This window comes from Cupressus sempervirens, chromosome 6 (genome assembly GCF_028749045.1).
Source record: "Cupressus sempervirens isolate cs-2001-9-10 chromosome 6, ASM2874904v1, whole genome shotgun sequence".
NCBI classification, from domain to species: domain Eukaryota; kingdom Viridiplantae; phylum Streptophyta; class Pinopsida; order Cupressales; family Cupressaceae; genus Cupressus; species Cupressus sempervirens.
In genome coordinates, this window is record NC_143123.1 from 600,994,141 (window position 1) to 601,015,458 (window position 21,318).

Sequence of the window (21,318 nt, forward strand, 5' to 3'; positions counted from 1 at the left end):
AATATATTTGATTAATGATGTTGATTTCAGAAAAACCCTAAATATGCAACAATATGAACAACTTGATTTTGTAGCTGGTTAGTGCCTTATCTATTGGGCAATTCCACAAATTGAACACATATATCTATGATAACAATGATGTATTCCATACACCTAGATATTAGATCTATCTTATCATTTTGTGAATTAGATATTAGTGTTCATAGAGATCTCATTCTTATGAAGTAACCTTGTCAAACACATCAAGCATTTACTTGGCCCTTTGTTCCAACAGCAAAGCATATCAAACATACAACCTTAAAGGGATTGAAAATGGGTCTTAGTTATTTGTCCTTAAACCACATAAGATTACAGATTCAAGACATAAGAGATAAGAATTAGAATGAAACTAAAGAGAATCTACTAATTTGTAATCATTTCCTTTAAACTATACATTCAAATGCATGAAATTAAAATATAGGAATGCCTAACATATCAAAAATAGCTATATTATCTTCACTACTACTATTCATACAAGAGAAATTATGCTAAAGAATGTGGTGTCATAGTGATGAGAACACATCAATACTAGAACCCTAGTTTCACAAATCTAAGAACACTCAAGATTGGAACACACATGGTATCACAATAGTGAGTAATTTTCTTCAAAATTGGAACCCTCCCTTGTTCTGAAAGAGAGAAAAATATATATAGAATGAAAGAATTCAATCCTAACCAAGAGATATTTTCTATTTCTGGTGTAGAGGCACCTAAATTTCAAGAAGACAAAGATATAAAAGCTAGAGAAGCCATTTGTAATAAGTTGTCAAAGGAGGTCTTAATATGATAAATAATGTAAAAATGTTTATTTAATTGGTGAATGGATCTATTGACATCCATCTAAAGTCATTTGAGTCATTTGTATTGTATTTGGGTCAAGTTGTAAAGGCTATGAAGCCATTTTTTTGTCAAAAATGTAAAAGTTGTGTAAAAAGCAACTTTGAGAAAGTTGTTAATAATAGAAAAATGATGTAAAAAGGTATATGGTTGGTCTTGGGGGTAGTTAGGAAGGTTTATAACTGTCAAATGGATATAAAAACCATTGTATGGTCGAACCAAATAAATTTGGAGAAGAGGAAATACTTTGATACATTTTTGGTGCATTTTATTGTTGTGGTTTTGATTGGTTTTTTTAAGTTTTAGAGTAGTTTCTAGGCCTTGTACGGCTATTTAAAGCCTAGAAACCATGTAATATAGTAATGGATATGTAATATGATGAATCTTTCTTATCATGCTTTTGGTTTGGTTCAATTTTATGAAGAAATGAATAAGTTATGGGTATTTTGGTGAAAGTGGATGTTTGCAGATTTGAGATTCGCTGAATACAGTCATGTTACAGCGTGTGATGCAGACATATTTTGGAGACTCAAGATCTCTAATGATATTAATTGGAAAGATATGTGAACTAATTTTCATTTACAACTGGTTTGAATCATTTTCATTTAGATTTGGAAAATTTCTGATGATTTGAGTGGAAACTAGTTTTTAAAGATATCCATTCAAGATGAAGGCAGGGATTTGTGCTTGAAAAATTATATATGAATGGGAACAATAAATGGATTAAAGATTTGGAAACTAGAATCATAGATGGATAATGTGGAATTGGTTTGAGATTATTTAAATTTTTTTTTGTGAAAGATATTTGATGCCCTAGGCAGAGTTACCAGTTTTGGTTATGGTTTATGACAGAGAAAATGGGTCTTGATAAAAAGACCATAACTTGTAATTGGTTTATTGGATGGGTACCATATTTTAATATGTTTTACTATACCTAGTTTGTAACAATTTATCCAAAGGGTGTTTCAAAAAGTTATTTGTAACTGAAGTTATTAACAATGCAATCAGACATAGCAATTTGATTATGTGAGTGAAGATGTTGTCTTTATTGGTGTATAATGTCAGGGTTCTTTGTTGTAATCTTTGAGATGTTCTTGGTTCCTTGAGGGTGTACCAGCCTATTGTGAATCCCTTGAGTTGAACTAATATTCCTTGAAGATAAATATGGAGGGCTCTGCATCATATTGGTATCAGAGCTTGAAGATCTTGAGTGTGTGGGTAGAGCGCTGAGGGAGGCAATCCACACTAGGACCTTGAAGATAAATACAGAGGGCTCTGCATTAATTTCCTCTTTCATTCCAAAAAGATCTGATTCTTCAATCATGACTCCAACTTAAACCCTAAAATTCATCACAACTGAGAAACAAATATTTACTCATAACTAAAAAATGGAGCCAAATTTTACCAGAATGGCATAATATTCTCAAAACTAACTCAACAGACCTTTTTCCATGTGCTTCTACTAGAATTATAACAATGTTTTGAATTTTCATCAATTTTAATAAGAAGGCCCAAATTTCACATTTCTACCTATAACTTGAACCAGTGAAGACCTGCTCAAAATCTAATTCCATATCTAGATTCCTCATCTCAAGACTTTCCAATGGTATATGATACTTGATATTTTAGATGAAAATAACCCCTGTGGTGGCCATTTGAAGAAATGGGTTCCAATTGCAAGCTCAAAGCATTTAAATGAAAAATTTTAAAAAATTTTATAGTCAAAACTATGGAAACTCAAAATTATTTCAAATTTTTCAAATGAGGATTTGAGCATTCAAATTTTTTAGAATGAAATGATAAAATATTAATATTTCATTTTTAAAAATTTTGCACCTTTTCCCACCTGGGTCAACTCTCCTGGTTGACAACCACATGTCAACCTCTTATTGGCTAAAATTTTTCATGTGTCACCATCTTATTTGTCAAACTTTTAATCATCATTTCCCACTAGGCACCACATGGCACCCTTTGATTGGCTAAAATGTAACTACCATGTGTTAGCATCTCATTGGTTCTTAGACTTCTTTCCACTACCATGTCACTACTCTGCATCATCACCTACCACATCATCACCATGTGGCACTTTTTTATTGGTTTGAGAGTCACTCCTACCATGTCACCATAAATAGAGGTGTGGTTGCTAGGCACTTCCCCACTTAACTTTTTTGCATCTCCATAATGTAGGGAAGTGCTAGCCATTGGATGTGGCGTACATGTCATAATCTTGTGACTTCTAATCTTGAATTACCACATCATAGCCTCCACAAAATCTGTACCATGTGGTACCTTGTTACTTTTTAGATCTAACTTCGCCATTGATCCACATGGGCACCTAGATTTGCATGTCCATGCAAAATAACTCCAACTGACCTTCCACCTATCTAGGCCCCACTTGCATTGTCTTTGCCTTTGAAAAGGCATTGTCTTGAAGAAAACAAGCATATAATATGTAGGTGTATTTAAAAAACTAAAATTCTTCATTCCCAATTAATGTGGGATAAAGGATATGGAGTAGTCATTCAAGAAAACACAAGCCTCTTGACTTTCCCATTTTCCTTATTTATTTAAAATGACTTTGTATAGCTCCAAACCAAATTCGCATATAAGGGTGTGTTGGTGAGTTGATATTCTACACATCTAATTTTTTTTCTCTTGCATGGACATCATATCCTTCATTTCCAATTAATTAGTGTAACCATTAACTAGGCTTATAGTAGTGAAGATCTAGAAAGGCTAACACCCAAGTGCAAATTCTAACCATTAGCAGTTGGAGAAACATAAATTGAGCTTTCAAAAGCTACCTATAATTCCTTCAGAATTAGCATGCTTTTCTCATGTATGTGAACCTCATTGAATGTGGGTGTCCCCTTGACATGCTTCATGTACTAATCCAAAGTTAAAAGGTCAAAATTGATTCCTCAATAGAGAGCCATGCAAGTAGTCAAGCAATCAAGCATGTTGTGTTTCACATTACCCTTTTTGCACTTTTAAAGATACATATAGGAAATTGTTTAGGACATTCCAATCTCATAACATGGTAATGTTTGTCATCACCTTGGGTTGGTTTGAACCAAAGCTTGGCTACCTCACAATATATATCTAATCCCCTTTGTTATTGTAAGCATCTTGATTTTGATGCCAAGTGCATAGTGCATGAGTTTCATTTTTCACCTCAAGAATTCCATGCCATAAACTACTCTCTATATGTGCTAAAGTCAAGCTGCCTATCCCAAAAAAATTCCTCGTTGTTGGACTAGAAGTAAAATTATAGGCACATAGACCTCCCATAAAGGTGTCTAGTATAGAAGAAGGTTTAGGGAAATTTCTCGGATCATCAGCATGACTTATGGTGATTTTCCCCTATTACCACCATCTCCAACAATTATGTACACAGGTGCACATGGATCCAATGTATAGTTGAAAACTCAGTTTGATCTATCATAAGCATGAACTATGGCTTTGCTGATATATGCCATCTTTCTAGTTCTCTCTGAATCAGATCTTCCACATTTACTAGATCAAACTTTCCTTTTATAGGATGTGGATCCATTCCCTCTCCACCCAACTTCACCCCTTCTCTAAGGTTGCCTTGACTTTTTCTTCATTAACTTCTCATAGGCCAATCCAAGTTTTCTTCCCTTTACTATTCTTGCATACCAACTTCTATACACTATAATTTCCTATTCTATTATTCTCCTCTTCCATAATAAAATGCAACATATTCCTCCTTGGTGATCTCCTCTCGATTGGTTTCTACTTTTTAACAAGACTCCATTTGTGAGAGACTTCCTTAACTTTCTTCTCATCAATTTCTTCAATCTTTCCTTTCCTTTTTACTTTGTGTAGAGTTGGCATGCTTGTTCAATCTTAGACTAAATTATGTGACACTCTAAGTAATTATAATGATTAAAAGAAACAATTATAATACTTTAATCAAAATTTCAATCTGTAATGTCTAGTCAATCTGTAAAAATTAGTTGGGCCCAAAGTGGGTTCGATTAATTTTTTTTATTTTTTTTTGAACAAATGATATCTCAAATTGATCTATAGATCATCTGATACTAATTGCAATCAATATTAATCATTTTTTCAACTTTTCTAAAACTTAATCCATCTTTTTCCACAACTTGTGAATTTTGTGCCAAGAGGTCCTTTGACTGGCCTTAAAAATTGACCCAAACACCTAACTGCTAAGATCAAACCAACTAATTCTTTTCTCTACATACTCTTGACCTAACAAATCTCATCTAATGAAGAATTCTTAGTCAATAGATATTAACTATCAAATTTTCCTTCTTAGAATTTCCTCCAAGAAAACATGTCAAAAACTATAAAACACATTGGGATTTGGCTTTGAAAACTAGGCAAACTAACACTTAGGGAGACAAAAATTGGAGAACTTGTTCACTGTCATGAGGAGAATATAAATCTATGATTTGGGCTCATGAAAAATAAGTAGGTAAATTTGGTGAGTGGTGAAAGTAGGATACTCAAAATTTGTAGACTAGAAACAATTTTAGAAAAAGCATTTTTTGCAAATGGAATGGACCTGGGAAATTATGTAGATGGATTCATCAAGATTTGAAAATTGGCACACTTAATGTATTTTTAGAGGAGAGCATAGTGGTAAAATCCATTTAATCTCACCTTCGTGTTCGAAAACTAATCAAACAGATTCATCATAAGCTCAAATCAGAAACATAATAAGTCTTTGATCTCTAGAATGCAACACAAAAGGAATTTTTTCATTTTACTCAATTAGGTTAAAGCTAGAGCAAGTCAAACAAGTCCTTCTAGAAGTTTGAACAATTCACATCAACATGACAAAAATAAATGAACAACTTTGAGGGATTCAAAACCTAGTTAAATGGATTTGAAACAAATCAAAATTTGAAACATAGGTTTTTTGGTACAAACACTAAACAATCCCAAAGTAGTGAGTCATAAAACATTACTGGGTGTGAGATATTTAATTTCAAACATGCTCTATGTCATTGTTTAATACAGGCAAAAATGCAGAATTGGACATTGCTCAAAATAGGATTATATGAAATGGCTCATACTAGCAATTTATCTTTATGGGATGAGTGGATACACTAAATGAAAAATGTTAGAGACATTAAACACCTATAAGGCCTCACAAATATAGTTAGGTACACATGCATCAAAAATCACTTATAAGGCTTGATTTTTTTTAATGGTACTCAAAATTAGGGCTTGAATTTTGAGTCTTGACAAATTGTACATGCACTAAGTATAAAGTGCCAAAATCATCCATTTTGTGGGGGATTCTTTGATTGAGTCAAAAGAGGTCGTGTGTCTTGTGTTCTTAAGTCTCCTTGATATTGTGCTCTTTCTTTTGCATTATAGGTTCTTTTTCTAAGTTAACCCCACATAATTATGCTACTTGGAAAGAAAAGATAAATGAACCATTAGTTGAAAAAGGTTTACTACATTATATAATTGGTGCTGATAAGAAACCTAATGATGATGCTAATGAGTTTCACAAAGAAGATTGAGAATCAAAATAAGAGATGGCCTTAGGAACCTTGTTAAAGAATATCTTAGATCCTATCCAATATCACATCATAATCATTATCAATTCAATAGAAGTTTTGGATAAAATTGAAGCATTATAGGGGATAGTAGATGATGATATGGCCTACACCATTAAGGAAAATATTCTCAAATTGGATCCTAGGAATTTTGACACCATGAAAGATTATCTTACCCAAGTAGACATGTATAGGGCACAACTTAAGGACTATGGTGAACCCATGAAGGATGGAAAGTTGATCAAAAATGTAATGACTCATCTTCCTCTTGAATATGTGGCTTTTGTTTCAACTTATAATAATCACAAATTAACAATGGGAAGTGCCTTCACTAAGCCTTCATTACAGTCATTTTTAGGAATGTTGGTCTTAGAACATGAAAAGTTAATGACTATGGGAATTCTCCAATATTCCAAGTCTAAAGCCTTGGTGGCTAATGCAGGGAATCAAGGGAATCAAGAGGGTAAAAATTCCAACAAGAAGCAAAAGTAGTGGAAGCCAAAATCACAATCAAAGACACAAAAAAATTCCTTTACACATCAGTCTACCTCCACACAACAATCTTCCTCACCACAAGACAACTCCAACAATAAGGGTAAATCATCTAAGAAGGAGTTTCTTACTAGTGCATATTACAAGAAGAATGGAAATAAATAACATCATTGTTATAAGAAAGAGATTGATGAACTCAACAATTTTCTCAAAAGGAATCAAATTAGTCTACCTTCAGGAATGACTACTTCACCCTCTTCTTCACATTCATATTTTGATAAAGGAAAGAATCACATGGGAAAATATCAAGCATTATTAGCTACTTCAAGTCAAGATTTAGGGATATGGCTTCTATATTTAGCTTCCTAGTCTATGTTTTCATCATTTGATCCTTGTAATTTTCCACCTATCTTGATGAGAAATCATACTTACATGAATGTGATTGGGAAAGGAGCTATTAATAAGGGGGAGGGATACTTCAAAGATGTGTTGTGTGTGTTAGAAATATAGGAGGAGTAAATGAGAGGGGAGGGGTGTATTAGTTACTACTAAAATAAATACCAGATCCCTTAGATGTTAGTACAAAAATACAAACTAAAAACTAAATACTGCTGATGCTTGGTAAACACACATAAAATGTTGTAACTTGGTAAGTGCTTGGTAAATGCTCAACATATAAAATTTAGATGTTATCTATGATTACTATTACTTTAACTTAGTTGTAAACATATAAAATAAAATAGCATGAACACATTTGACACCAAGATTTAACGTGGAACCCCAATTTGGAAAAAACCACCAATTGTAACTATTTACTATTTTTACTCTATTGAAGTGAGCTTTGTTAGGAGCCAACCCTATTAAAGGTTGCAAAACACAATTTTAGGTGTGACCCCATTAAAGGATTTAATCACCTTATGAGGAGTGGCCTTGATAGAGGCCTTTAGACAATTCAATAGAACTACCACCTTGTTAGAGGATTTGCAAATAGATATTAAGCCAACTCTATTAAGAGATTTAGATCACTGATACAATGGTTAAAGAGTAACAATGAGATGACCTAATTTAAATGCAACTAAATTGCTGATTGTAGATCTCTATTTTGGCTTGTACCTGATCCTTCCTGATCAAATGTAGCTTTTCTGCTCCACAAGGAAATTCTTCTTATCCTTCAAATTTCTTCCTCTTCTCATCATTAAATCTTCAATAACATCTTCATACTTTCACATCCACACTTTGAAACCACAACTTGACCTTATACTTATATCTTTCATATTGTCAAGTTGGCTCAAATACAACTTAAAATAGTTAATATTCATCACCTAAGTTAGCTGGAATCAATAGAGGTTAATATGCCAAAATAAGAAAATCCTTCATTAGCTAACCCAACTCAATAGAAACTAACTTAGATGTGATTTCTTGTGTTAACCAATAGAAGCTCGGTTAAAATTGCAAACTTACAAAATTCCTTTGGCAACCAAGCTCACTCAGTTAGCATTGGTTCCATCCAACTCTCCTTCATTAATCGAGTGAGCTCAGTTAACACTCATCTTCTATATACTTTCCTTTGATGCTCACGTGAACTCAATAGACACTGTCTTCTAAACTATGCAATCACAAGAACACTTGGTATATATGAAAAACTATCTTCACTACCTAAGTGAACTCAACATATACTGACTAATAATGATATGAAATTTGTGTAACATCAAAGACAATACATAATTAATCAACTATATCCAACAATCTCCCTCTTTGACATTGATGGAAACACAACATGTCATAGCACAATGAAATTTTGGATTCATTCTTGAGAACTCCCTTTTTCAGTATGAGCTCTTCCTTTCATTGGAATCTTTCTTTGTCTGCAACAACTTTTTTCAAGTTCATTTGGAATTTTCTCCCTCTTATAGAAAACTTCTCCTTTGAAATTATAGTAAACTTATCCCTCTTTTAGTTCCTTATTTTATTCTTGTTCCAAAAATTTCTTAGTTACATGATAGTAAACATCTCCCTCTTTGAAAACACATGCCAGAGACAACAATTTTGTTAATACCAATGTACCTTAAGTACTGATTCATTTGCAATATTCCCTTGTCAATTTTGCATCAATCGATTGATCTTCAACTTAGCTCTTTTTGATGCATCACTAAACTTTATTTAGTGAGATTCTAATAGGGGAATGACCCCTAGCTTACCTCTTAAATATAGAAATGCATCCTTAGGTAAGGGCTTAGTGAATACATCTACAATCTATTCTTTTGTATTAACATATTCCAATCTAACTTCTTTATCCTGCACCAACTCTCTTAAGAAGTGATATTTTATATCAATGTGCTTTGTTTTGGTATGCATCACTAGATTCCTTGATATATTGATTGCATTGGTGTTATCAAAGTATATAACTATAGTATCCTTGACCTCTATTTTTATTCCTTCCAAAAATAGTTTGAAACAAACAATGTTAGAATAGTTAACTATTACTATCACATATTCTACCTCTATTGTGGATTTAGATGTACAATTTTTCTTCTTGCTTGTCCAAGACACTAGTCTTTTACCAAGAAAGAATGTTCCACCACTAGTACTTTTTTTGTTATCAATACTTCCTGTCCAATTAGCATCAGTAAATACTTTCAAGTCCAAATTGCATCCAAGTTTGTACCATAAGCCATAGTCTTTAGTACCTTTCAAATATCTCATGATTCTCTTGATTACCATCATGTTATTTTCTTTAGGATTTGCTAAGAATCTTGCCACTATTCAAAATGCTGCAGTAATATCATGCCTTGTGTGTACTACATACTGCAATTTTCCAATCATTGATCTATATGTGGAATGATCTACTTCTTTGGAATCATAATTTTGAAGAGCTTGTGTCTAGTAGACATAGGGGTTCCAACTGGTCTTGAATCTTTGATTCCAAATTTCTTCAGTATCTCCTTGATATACATAGATTGAGTGATGTAGATACCATTTTTCACTAGTACATTCAACCCCATTTTTTGACTAATATTGGTCAAAATTTTGACCTAGGTTGGTAAAAATTTGGACCATCCAATTGGTCGATGTTTTCTCATTAAAATTTTGACCAACTTACTAGTTGGTCAAAATTTTGACCAATCCATTGGCTAGAAACTTTCCAGAGCCCTGGTGCAATTTCTACTAGTCATTGGTCAAAATTTTGACCAATGCTTGGTCAAAAACTACCAGGCATTGGTTGAAATTTTGATCAATTCTTGGTCAAAAACTACTAGACATTGGTTGACATTTTGACCAATGCTTGGATGAAAACTTCAAAGCATTGGTCGAAAGTTTGACCAATGCTTGGTTGAAAACTTCTAGGCATTGATCAAAATTTTGACCAATGCTTGGTAAAGAACTGCCAAGAATTGGTCAATTTTTTTTTGAGGCATTCTATAAAATAATTTACATGCCTTGCCTATGATTTGAAATTTTACATGTATCTTGCACTCTCTCATCCTAATGATGGATTACAAAGAATGATTGTCCTGATTGTCCTAGTAGACATGCATGCAAAATTAACAATATTAGATTTCCACAATCCATTTGTAATGCAAGTTTGTTTTGGATTTGATTGTGTGTGTTTTTTAGCATCATCATTTCAGATCACTCTCTGTAATCCATCATCAGCCTAATGAGAGAGTGCAGGATGCATGCAAAATGTCAAATCATAGGTAAAGCATGTGAACTATTTTATAGAATGCCTTAAAGAAGCTAAGAATATTGAAATACTTACAAGGGTGTGAGGCACTTCATATTTGTTGGTTGCACAATATGGTTTAAGAACTCCTCCTCATTGATTAACTTACACCATAGACCAATGATCTTCATCTTTGTTGTGGGCTCCTATCCCCTATGTTAGTATTGATGTAGAAGCCGAAGTGGAAAAAATAAGTGAAAGTGTGTTGAATAATGTTTCTAATCTCAACTTGGTCAACATTGTTTATTTAAGGGCTATGGACTAGGAAATTCTTTAATGTACGACAATTAGGGGTAGCATTGCATGATTTCTTAAAGAAAATAAATGCTAAAGAAAGATCAACAATGGATTAGAGACACAAATTGATGCTTTTAAAGTAAGTTAGCCACTGGATTTGACAAAAGATAAGAAATACATTGCACTTTAGAACCAAAATTATATTAAAGATGCATAATTTCTTTTATTCTAGTCATTTTATTATTAGGATATATTCTTGAACAATCTTGGTTAGTAATTTCACAATGCTTTAGAAATGAGTAGGAGTTTCAGTGATATATTTGTAATACAGACTATAAAAGAGACAATCAAATAAATTATATAGCAAAGATCATTATGTATCAATAAAATTTTTACTTATAGAAAATAGATTTATAGAAAAAATCAAAAGATGATCATGGAAATGATTCAATTACATATAAATAATTATCCAAGGTCTTTTGAAGAAGCTATAGACAAATATGCATATAATTTGTAGTACCTTTCTTTAAGAAATGTTTGTCTACATAAAAATTTATAATTTGAAATCACACATCACAAATTTTAGGCCTCTCCTCTAGACTAATTTTTGAGGTCCTATTAGGTCTAGTAAAAATGGCTAGATTTCAAACATTAAATATAGGCAGATCCTAAAGCTCCTAGAAATTAGTACTTTACTTAGATCATTGTGGTCTGTTCATTTTTCTTTAAGGAAGCATATACATTTTAGTAAGGTAAATTAACTAAAGTAACCATTTAACTCACACAATTATAAATAATGTATTCAACACACTATTTATGATTTCATACTAGCCATATATAACAACATATATAGTCTATGCTTCTATGACTCTTCTATAATCTTCACTATGATCAAATTATTCATACCTATCGAATCATTTCTTCAATCTTCTATTGTGCATCAATATCAAAAGGATCGGCATTAAGAAGTGCCTACCACATACAAATCCTGTATAGAATTAGAAAAGATAAAAGAGGTAGTACCTTAAACAAGAAAAACTCTATATGTCTCAAGTTGAAGGTTAGAATTAATATAAGTATTAATTACAGATTGCTACACATTCTAAGTAAATATCAAAATCAAAAGAGGATTTTTCATGATAAAATAAATTCTTCAACAAATAGAGAAACAAACAATTAGTTTCCTATTTAAGCAACAACATCACTTATTTAATTCATTTACAAGAATACATGAAAACTTGAAATGAATTCATTAAGCACAATAAGCACTACCATGAAAAATCTAAATGCCAAAGCAAGCAAAGAATTAATTTTTCCACTAGGAAAACCTTCATACAGACAAGCACAACCTAGAAGTTTAAAACCATAAGTAGAATGTGCAAGGTTAATAAAGAATAAAAATTTCACTTACTAATTCTTCTTGTTGTACATGTTTTTGCTACAACCTTTCTTGATGGCATCTTCTAAGAATGTTTTGAAAAGAATCTAAGTTATCTCTGAGAATAGCATCTGTGAATATTGGATCTTTCTACAAGATTTTAAAGTTAAAATGGGAACAGAAAAGATAAAATTTGTTTCAAAATGCAATGCAAGGAAGGCTATGGGACTTAACTTCCCACTTCATAGCTACTTCCAACTATAAATTAGAGATCAATAACATTTTTCTTAGCAAAATACCATACAAAAACCAAAGAATACAAAATCTCTATGTGGCTCATGTAATATGTGCATAGCCTATTGGGATTTAACTTTCAAGTGGTAAGATTTTAGAAATGGCATTATAGGACGAATGAAAATGTTTCCAAACTAACTTAGATGAGAACACTTACGAGAACACTTATCTTAGTTCTCTATGATAAGTCCAACACTAGAAATAACATTTTAAAAGTGTTGAATTCAGTAAGAAGAAGAAACCAAGTGTAGCTTTACATTATTCAAAGACCCTACAAAATTTGATTTGTAATAATTTTAAGCCTCTTGATCAAATAAACATATAGTAATTTATTTATGGAAGGAAATTTTAACTTAAAATAAATGTTAATTAGACAAATCCATGAAAGGCAAAAAATGATTACCAAATGTAGGGCAATAAATTAGCCCAGAAAACTACTAAGTTCAGGACTGCATGGGAAAATTGTGAAAATAATAATTAAGATTGATTCATATCTACAATCATGAAATTATATTCAAAATCAATATAGTCTAAGCATAATAGCTACTAGTAGTAATAGAGAAAAAATGTAAGGCATCAATTATAGACAGGCTAGACTACAACATACACAAACTATTTAGAAGACCTCAAACCACAAAAGGAATCCAATCCCGACCCAGCTTCAACTACCTTCATCCTCCACATTAATTGAGAAGAAACATTGCCCAAATTTTCTTAAAATTTTAATATATCCCTGGCTTCTTCTTATGAATAGTCATCCACTATGGAAAGGATGGAGGACCACCACTGCTAGTTTAAAGTACAAATTTTTGCATTCATGAGGAAGGGATAAATCACACTTAAATTCATCAAATATTGTTAAGTCATGGGAATGGACTACTAAATGTCACATTATCTATTGATCCAATTTGATATAAGCCATGTGCACTCCATAAAGGAAGTCTTCTTTAGTCAGAGATCACCTTGGTTAGATGAAACTACCAAGTTTGCTACTTATTTAGATTGTTTTACTTCTGAAAAAGATGGTGAAGTTATCTTATGCCTATATAACTTTGCTACATATGCCCCTATTGTTGGGTCATTTGAAATCATTAGGTAACTTCATTGTCTTATGCTTCACCCTCAATTGGTAAGCATGTAATCTTGGTGAATTGTTGCCACCTGACATGTGGCTCTTGGTCCTAGCTTTAAAAATGATACATATAATTTTGGGTGTTCTTGGCAATCGAACATCAATGGTGTTAATAGCCTCAATGGAAGCAAGGCATTGTCAACCCATAATCTAATAAAGTGTACAAATCAAGCTCATGATTATTTCTTAGCTCATTTGTATCAAAATCCTCTTACATTGACTTCTAATGTGGACTATAAGTATGTTGATACAAGGTTGCACTATAGGCTTTGGTTTCTCACTTGACAAAAAATGATTTAGGTATTACTACTATTGGGAAGGAAGTGTTTGACATTATTTTCAATGGCATAAATTTACATCGGATAGATATCTTCAAGGGAGTAGGAAGCTTCATTACATTTCAATTGTAGCAGACTGCTCAAAACTTTACCAAACCAACAATGAGCATAATATTAGCACCTCTTACTAGAACTCCAATAATCAGTGGTCTTGAGAACTATGCATTGATTCCAATAGATTTCACAACTAAAACATCATCAGTTTTAACTATGAAAGCATTGAAAGAATATTTTTAAAATCCTAATTGAATGTAATGTAATGGAGATCCATGTGCTCCTTCTACATGGAATGTATGGCACTAATAAAGATAGCTCAACTCTTGTTATAATGTGATTTGATCTTGGGAGTCAAGGTTTAAAGATTTAGATTTTCATAAGTGAGAAAATCACCAATTTCTCAACCTTGATAAGCCTGAACTTGAGCTCTTATAGTTTGAAAGGTAGTATTTTTTTGGAGCTTGGACAGGCATGTCTTAGAAAAGCGGATTTTGTCAAATAAACACAGGCATGATTCTGAATAGTCTAGGCTTTTAACAACTTCAACTGGTATTACTTAATAGCAATGAGATGGAAGAACAAGTCCCTAAGGCTTTTTAGGTCATTTAATGATGGATCCATCATCTCACAACACACTAGACCAATCAATCTTAAAACATTGCATGATTTGTGTTTTAGTAGTTCTAGGCATATCAATGCATGAATTAATGGAAGTGTCTATACTAAAAGGTATTTCAAATAGCTAGTTATTCCCTCTATGTAATTGGGTATGAAAAGTAGGAAATGATGATTATAGAGGTGCACTCCACAATGAGTAGGGTTTGTATCATGGTAAGTGCTTAGTCATTGCAGTCAAATTTATTATAGTACACCTTAGGAATGTCTCCCTTGGTCAACTAGTGCCAGAAGAGGAGGTCCTACCCTCCTCAATAATTATTCCTAAGGGCACTATTCGTCATAATGTGGTAGGTTTTGGCCCTAAGTTTGACATCCCCAACACTCAAGAAGAGACCTACCTTAAGATATTTGGTACAAATTCCCTCAACCCTACTTGGGTTACTACCAAAAAAACCCCACTCTAGTTCTAGAAAAAAAAAAAAAAATCACTTTTAGGCTATCCCATAAGTGAAAAGTAGCCACTTTTTATTTCCTAATTTTTTTATAGTAATATTTAATATTTGAGAATGTTTAATAGTAATATTTTATAGAATAGCTTTCCATCAGTTCAAATCTTCTTTTGTACACAATTGTCTAATATATGCTTGTGTATGTGATCAAGGTAGCATGTAATTCTCCACTTTTTCCTCTCTTAAAGCTGATTATGTGAAGTGTTCACAGAAAAAGCATCTAGTTCACTAAAAATCCTCTATATTTCATAGTTTCTTCAATTTTCCAAGTGTCTTCCAAATCAAGGTGCTGACTCCAATTCTAGGTTCAAACTCAGCAAGCCACATCTGTTCTATAGTCAAATCCAACAAGTATGATCATGACTAATTTTTCGTAGGGATTACACATGTTTCAAACTCATATCTAAACTTTAATCTTATTATGCCAGTTATTTATTTCCTTTTTTTCATTTAGTTTAGGATGGGGGAATAAAGTGTTGGTTGTTGGAGGGGGATAATGCTTGGTCACATAACTTATTTCTTATTCTCTTGTACATACCATTCCTGTGCATAGAAAGTGAGTTCTACCACTTTCACTTTAAAAGAACCATAAAGAAGTTGCTGATACTATCATTAGCCCACTTGGATAAATGAAAATAAAAGCTAAATAGTGAAATGATAATTTATATATTTAACGTAAAGCATTCAAGTTGAAATCACCATATCCAATTTGTATAGAAGTTATTACTACTCTCTGATAATTATAAATCTAGTTTAATAAGCTTCTTTATGATCAAAATTATCTAATTCTTAGGTTTAGAAATAGTTGTAGTCTAGTGCTTATAGTCAAAATGATGAAGACAGATTGTAGGTTGTCTCTGTTAGATTACTCCAACATAATAAATTAATCTATGTAATAAAGTTAACAAGATAGAATGCAAAAAAAGTATTATTTAGACAACAACACACAAGAAGGTAGGTATGAATTCTCTTTTCAGAAGTCTACTGATGAATCATACATTCATGGAAAATAATACAAAAGGCTAGCCCATGAAACTAGCTTGAGAATCTCTTGTAGGCACAATCTTGAATTTATAAAGGAAACGTAAGCAAAAAAATAGTGTCAGTTAAACCCTCAATCACATACATATACAATAGATAATTTTATAATATGGTAATGTAATTTTTGGCACATAGAAGTATATACCTATATGTAAAACTAGACATTGGATAACAATAACCACAAAAATAAAATGCATAAAAAAAAAAGTTATTTTACAAAAGGTGATCAATTCCAAGATTATTTAAAAAGACATAAAGTACGCATATACGGAGCTTTAGTACCTCTGGTGTTAGCTCTATTTTCTTTCTAGCTTCCATTTCAAAGGCACATACTTTCATGATAGTAGTGACAACATTACCCTATGGTAAATTGACAAAGACAAATCAAAATGCATTAAATATTACTATCAAAATTTGGAAAAACATGAGAACATTTGTATGGTTCTCTACTAGAGACATTCTTTTATTAATCTCAGATCTTACACATATAAATCTTATTGGAGAAGAACATCAATGATCAAATAAATTGCAAATAACCAATATAATCCTATCAAAAGTTCCAAACCCAAATATCCATAGTTTCCCTTTCAAATTTTGTGTCATCTCCAAATCTTAGAAATCAGATGGCCCCAATTGCACAAATGTGTACTAAAATCAATAAAAGCATGTATGGGAAAGATCTAGAATCATTTTTCTTTACCTCTTTTGTAATTTTTATTATATAAAGATAACTAATGACTAATTTGAAATTTTATTGCTTAAACAACTAGTAACATCTAAAGTGGAGAGAAGAAATTTAGAAAAAATAAATATTCTAAAGGGCTGTAGTATTTTTAAGGTTTTGGTTTTGGCCAAGTGGCCACCTAGCCTAGCTCAATCTCTTCACATCCTTCACATTTTCCCTTTTCTTACTGATAGAAACTATATCATGCTGCTAGGCCTGTAATGAGACTACAAAACCAAGTGAATGTTTGATTAGAATAGAGTAAGCAAACCTTTTTTTTTTGTTACAGTGGAATTTTAGGGTTGAAGATCATTTTTTCATCCATTTTAGCTCAAACTAAAATAGCATTAATTTCATACCTCATGGATATTCTAGAGAGCACCATGCCAGAATTTTTGGTGAACCCAACAAGCCCAATGCTCCATTCCAACCTATATACACAAAAGTGAACTTAGATGAAATCATGTCAAAGCCAACCACTATCATGGGAAGAGATTTCAAGATTCATATTAGATAATATTGTTGGAAAATGGGGTCATATTTGAATCAAAGGTTAAGTGGTGGAGTTCTTGTATTTGTATTCAATAAAAACTAAGGTATATAGGACTAGGAATGACAAAACTAGTATTGGGAGATCCTTGTAGTATGGTAACCTACTAAATTGAGTAGGATAACTTTTCATTCCTCTAGGAAGTTGGTCATTGATGCCTTGATGACCTTCATGAGCATCAATTACAGCATTAGTAAATATAACACAATATCAAAATACAATTTTTAAACTTCAGATGACAAATTGGACATTACATCAATTAGTGTTTGAAAGTTGGTGCCTACTATTTATAACGGGCTAATGGCTCTCTTAATCCATCCATGTTTTAGTCAATTGTATTCCAACTTCCACAGATGAGGTGTCATTCTTCATGGCCTTGATGATGTCTCTTCTTTCCCATTGAAAGGATGTTTTTCAATAATTTGATAGCTATGATTATTGTAGAGAAATTGCCTAAACTTGTTGAACACCTATTTTCCTAAACTTCTCGAATGATGAGATTTCATCTTCGGACCACAAAATGGACATGCAAATTTTCCCTTTGTCTAAAGACCTAAAATATCATGTACAATTGGATCTTGTACAATTATCATGCAAAAATTAAGCATACAATAGTAATGTGTAAGCACTATAATAGACCAAAAATATGTGATCTTAACAATATAACATTATGCAAAAATGAGTTAGCCTAGGGGCATCATGTATTGTCCATACAAGCATCACATGGAATTGAAATTTTCACTGTCCTATTGGTCTAGAGATGTCATACATAGTGACGCCATTCCATAAATTCAACAACTTGTCAATTAGGGGCTCAATATACATGTTCATATCTTTAACTTGGCACTTACCTAGTAATTAAATGAACATAAAAATTACATAATTATTATGACCATTTTCATGCACTATTTATAAATTAATTTAGATAACTATAAAATGAAAAAATACCTTGCACAATCATTGACAACATTATGTGCTCCCTCTTTATGGACATCCAAGGAGGAATGTTATTGTTAATAAAAAAAATAGGCCACACTGAGTAAACATATCTCATATCTCCATATGGATTGACATCGTCCACTGCCAATGAAGGCTTCAGATTATGAGGTTCTTCTTTAAAGTGTGACCATGTTTCTTCTATCTCTTTAAATGCAAAATCATTGGTAGGCATTCACATAATTTCATCTTTACTTCTATTGCATGCATGGTAATCTATAAATTGTGCCAAGCTAGTGCACTTGAATAATCATTGAAGACATGGAATAATGGGAATGTATTGAAGAACCTTGTGAGGCACCTTTATTGTTATTTGGTCTAACCGATATCTACAAATATGACAATTAGGGCATTCTATTGTAAATTTATTTTGTTTATGATATAGAATGTGATCATTGGGACATGCATGTATTGTGTAATACTTCATTCTAATCTAATTCATAATGGTAGATAATTCTTGGTATGAACGAGAAAAAATGTTTGATAGAAATGACAAAAACTCACCTATCAACCTGCAACAACAAATATGCATTGTTAATATAATGAATAGTAATTGTATGCTAACATTGGAGATGAAAAAAATGACATACCTTAGCATACGTGACATTGCTACATTGGATAAACCATTCATAACCTTTAAGTTCAACAATAACACTATAGTCTAGAGTAGAGTTGTTTGGGAGCCTTCGTATAAGGGCTCGTGTGCCTTCTCAAGTAAAGGTATATCAAGACCATCTTCATCATCATTATTAGATTCACTAGTACCATCATTGTGAGCCTCTTCATCACTTGATCCAATACCATCTTCTTCAATCATGTCCTCTGGCACATTATCATCTTCTTCCATGGGAGTGTTATCCCCAGCTTGGATATTCACACCTCCATGTTCTTGTAGTAGGAAATCCACATTCAAGAATGGATAAAAATCATGCCCCCCTTCAATGTGACCATGTTGCCTACAATGATTCTAGGCTATTGTGATTAGAATTCTTCAATTCTTGAAGACCTTGCACTTTTTGCAAGGATAATAACATTTATTAGGTTTTCTTCAAAACTAAGACCACAATGTAGCCATTGTCTCACTATTTTGTTCTGAGTTCATATTGTCAGGAATGGTCTTTCTTCATAGGAAAATCTATCTGCAAATAAATTGGACATGTTGTAGTTAATGTTTATATCTGCACATATGAAAATTTTTGGTTAATATTTTCAAATGTAACTAAAATGATCCTATAATTTCTATAAGGCCTAGATGTTTGCAAAATGTGGAGTTATCAAAAAAGTATCTTAATTATTTGCAAAATGCCTCAATGAGATGTCACAAGGTGAAAGTTACTTAGGTGCTATCAACAACATGCCTTCACTAATCCTAATAGCAATGACTAATGTGATTAATGCATCAACTAATGAAGATGACTAAAAGATAGAAACATATTAATTTATAGAAATGTTTTTCTCAAGGAAATATATGCTCTTCAGTAAGATATAAAAGGAAATATGGATTAGATGTGATCTATGTATGCTCTAGGCAGATGGACATTACCTTTTGAAAATCCTTCAACAGGGGTATCATATTTTCATCAATTTATTAAGAGGTTTGTACAGTTTGAGAATAGAGTAAGAGACAATTATCATTATCCTAAGGACTGTAGACTAAGTGTAATCAGACATTTCATTGTCTATGGTTTTACCAATTCCTCATAAAAATAAATAGATTCTTGAAAGATGGGTTCTTGAAATAGGTTCCTATTTCAAGAACCCATCTCATTTCAAGAACACATCTATTAAGAATCTATCCATTCTTTCCATTTCAAGAGTCCCTTCATTCTTTCCATTTCAAGAATCCATTCATTTTTTTCATTTCAAGAACTCATCTCTCAAGAATCCATTCATTTTCATGACAAATAACTTTTTGAGACTATTGCTCATGAAACATGGGTTTTTGAATTTTTGAATTTTGATTTGAAGGACAACACAGTTTAACCCTGAAAATAGTATCATAATAATGGAAATTTTTAGTTACTCGAATGGAAGCTCATAATTTCTTTATATAAGAAACTAATGGAGTGTTCCTTTTCACTTTGTATATTTAAGAACCTAATTGGAGTGTTTCTTTTCACTTTGTACAAATCAATATGTAGGACCTCAAAATTATTTACCCATCCCAAGACGAGTGTAGGCATATGCTGACCTATCTAGTCCATCACAGGTCTAGACATTAGCTTAAGTTGGCAGACCATCTTTGCTATCAAATTATTCAAACCAGAATGTGGGTGGTGTTGGATCCACATCAAATTCAAACTAGAATAGAGATGGCTATGGGTCATCAGACAACATTTACCATAGTATATTCTATAAGTGATTTCAACATTTTAATATTGTTTATGTCAATGATAATTGATTGGTAGATTTAATTTCGTTATAAGATAATTACTACAATCCCTAAACTTAGAATATTTGAGTTTACAATTAAACTATGTAATGGATTCTATGAATATAATTGTGTGGAAAATAACAATGAACAATTTCACTTGCTATCTCTGATACATACAATTATATATATGCTAAAAAGAATTGATACTTCTTGCACTTAGTGGAATGATCCTTGCTATGTCAATTATGTTGATATAAACTATATGCAATGGAGATGTAATGGAATTGCTTCTACCAATGCAAATTCCTATCACTAGTATGACTTTGATAACATGCAATATCTAATCCTTATTTATTGCTAATGGTGATACAATTGCATTAATGTTGTTTCTAATATAATCCTTCAATGCTTGAAATCAAATCAAATTATTCCTTAAAGTGAGATTTGATGTTTCTGATTTGCTGAGAGGCTTATGAAATT

At 32.1% G+C, this 21,318-nt stretch overlaps 1 pseudogene; it reads left to right on the plus strand.

The window, feature by feature from the left end:
- Positions 1-14,626, plus strand: part of LOC149553679 (receptor-like protein 4) — a 79,106-nt pseudogene extending 64,480 nt beyond the window's left edge.
- Positions 14,627-21,318: the final 6,692 nt, after the last annotated feature.